This window comes from Elephantulus edwardii, unplaced genomic scaffold, assembly GCF_000299155.1.
Source record: "Elephantulus edwardii isolate Elephantulus edwardi_28Jun2011 unplaced genomic scaffold, EleEdw1.0 scaffold00038, whole genome shotgun sequence".
In the NCBI taxonomy this organism is placed as follows: Eukaryota; Metazoa; Chordata; class Mammalia; order Macroscelidea; family Macroscelididae; genus Elephantulus; species Elephantulus edwardii.
The window spans coordinates 8,983,265-8,986,453 of record NW_006399788.1 but is presented as its reverse complement, the minus strand read 5'-3'; positions in this window follow the sequence as shown (position 1 = coordinate 8,986,453).

Below are 3,189 nucleotides of genomic sequence, written 5' to 3'. Positions count from 1 at the left end.
GCACAGTTCTACTCTAAAACACTTAGTGCTGCCTTAAATCAATTAGCATTAGAAAAACCTGTTTGATTTGTTTGTTTATGTGTTAGTTTGTCATATGGAGAACTTGTTGTCCTATGTATAAGTTTCAAAAGTGGAGCGAAATGTGTAAATATAAACCAACTAGAACACACCACAATTACAAGATAAAGATATGTGTTGTTGTTGTTGTTGTTGTTATGTGCCATCGAGTCACCTGTAACTCATAGCAACCTTATGTACAACAGCCCTATACCATGCTCTATCCTGTGCCAATCTTATTGTCTCTGATGCACCTACCCCCATAATCCCAGTCACTGAATCAATCCATCTCATCAAGAGTCTTCCTCTCATGTGCTGTCCCTCCACCCTCTCAAACATGACGTCCCTTTCCAAGAACTGATCCCACCTTATAACAACATGTCCAAACTATGTCAGACGAAGCTTCAGAATCCTTGCTTCCAAGGAGCATCCTGGATTCACCCTCTCTAGGACGAAATTTTGTTCTCCTAGTAGTCCATGGTATATTCCATACTCTTCTCCAGCACTAGAGCTCAAAGGCATCAATTCTCCTTCTATTATCCCTAGTCATTGTCCAGCTTTCTGATGCATAGCAAGTGATAGTAAAGACCACGGCCTGTATCAGGCACACCTTAGTCTCCAGACTGATATTATTGCTCTTTAGTACTTTGGAGAGTTCTCTGACAGCAAACTTTCCCAGTGTAATTCATCTTTTAACTTCTTGCCTGCTGGTACCAAGAGTGTTGATTGTAGAGCTAAGCAAACTAAAGTTGTTAACAGGCTCAATCTCTTCACCATCTATCATAATTCTCAGTGGTGAGAATCTTTGTCTTCTTGACATTGAGCCTCAATCCATATTGAAGGCTGCATTCCTTGACCCTCTGCAGCAAGCACTGGTTTTCTGCAGTTTCAGCAAGCAGGGTTGTGTCATCTGTATAACACAGACTGTTGATGAGTCTACCTCCAATCCTGATGCCACATTTCTCCTCATAGAGCCCAGTCTCCCGGATAATCTGTTCTGCATATAGATTGAAAAGATATAGGACACATCCTTGGCTCACACTTGTCTTAATTTTGAACCATGCGGTGTTTCCTTGCTCTATTCTAACAACTGCCTCCTGGTTCAAGTATAGGTTTTGCATTAGCACGATCAAGTGTTCTGGGATTCCCAGTCTTCTCAGAGTCAGCCACAGTTTGCTGTGATCTACACAGTCAAATGCCTTTGCATAGTAAATGAAACACTGATAGACATGCCACTGGTACTCCCTGATTTCAGCCAAGATCCATCTGGCATTAGCTATAATATCCCTAGCACCATGGCCTCTTCTAAACCCAGCCTGCACTTCTGGCAGTTCTCTGTTGATGTGTTGTTCCAGTTGTTTTTGGATAATCTTCAGCAGAATCTTGCTTGCATGTGATATCAATGATATTGCTCTATAATTTCTGCACTCTGTCAGATCACCTTGTTAAATGCTTCAACTCAGAAACAAATTGTTGCTGTCAAGTTGGAGCTGATTTGTCGCTGACTCTTCAGCAGGGTTTTCAGAGGCTGTAAATTGCACAGGAGGAGGCTGTCCATCTTTTTCTCTCAGAGCATCTGATGGACTGCCTGCTTTTGGATTGGCCATTATTTTCCTAGGCCATTTATGACTACATATGACAGAGTAAACAAATAACAACAACAAAGACACACTGTCATCAATTCCAACCCATAGCAACCTTATAGGAAAAAATCTGTCACATATGGTTTCTAAAGCTATAAATCTTTACAGAGGCACACAGACACATCTCTCTTACAGAGTGTCTAATGGGTCCAAATAACTGATATTTTAATTATGAGCTGAACACATCTGCAGAAAAAGAAACACAAACAAACCTACACATTGCTTAACTACTGTGCTACAAGACTCCCTGCACACAGTGGCGTTTCATTTGTGGAATATTCTTTTCTCAGGTAATCCCTTGGTTATTCGCATACATTCTTCAGCTATCTGCTAACAAGCTAGCTCATCAGGGAAGTTTTCTCTAACTATCCAAGCTACAATATAATCCCACCTCTCCTCACACTGCCTCCTAGTTCTTCACAGAGCTTATCATACTCTAGCGCACTCTGCCCCAATAGGATGTAAGATGTATGAGCACAGGTACTTTGCCTGTCTGTTCTCTGTTGTAATCTCAGAACCTGGCATAAACAGGCACTTAAAAAGCTCTTCATATAAATATTTGTGGAGTGAATGAACATATGGAAGATGACTATAAAGTAATGAAAAGGACTAAAAGTCTTGTGTGAAACCAGTCTTATTATAATCCAAATGCATATGCAATAGCAGGTTTTTAATTACATAGAAATGAGGAATGAGAAGTGCATTTATACATTTTCCAGTTTTCCAAATAGTATGCAATTTAATCTGGTTCTAGCCATACAGTTCACCTGGTGGTATGTAATTAAAGGGAAAGGAGAATTATGATAGTAGTGAAGAACTTCTGTAGCAATTATCTCGTCTTTTGAAAGCATTTTAGCAGTGCAATCATTAATCCATATGCCTGACCTATAGACAGGGACAGCAACTCAGTCACCAGAGGTTGATGATCAGACATCTGTTAGTCTAATTTTATGTCTGATGGCAGGAGACTTTGCCAAATTGAATTATAAAGAGAAATGGAATTTTAGAAGGGAGGGAAAAAAATAGAGGGTGAAAACTTAGCACACACGATTCAGACCTTCTCAGAAAACAATAGGTGGTTTTTTTCCATGAGGCTCTGCCTGCTCCACAGTAAAGCAAAGGTGTATGTGTTGCCCGATACACTGGGTATAACCATAAGTGTATTCTGCACTTGCTTTCAATATCCATGTGGCCAAATTTTGTCATTTGGGGACAGGATGATTACAAAATTATTGTTAGTAGTACACCTTAATCAGAATATAAGAGAGCTGTATAAAATCAAGACACACCAGAAAGCTGCCAATTTTCAGGGATCTGAAGCTTCAGTGCAAACCAGGAAGTGCTTTCATCAGCTACAGACAGGAATTAGCCACATTTCGTCAACATGACACTCTCAGGATAACACAGACACATGCATTCCAGGAATCTTCTAGCCAAGATATGTAATGGACAGATGGAAAGAGTAAAGAAAAGCCTTATTAGAAGAGAA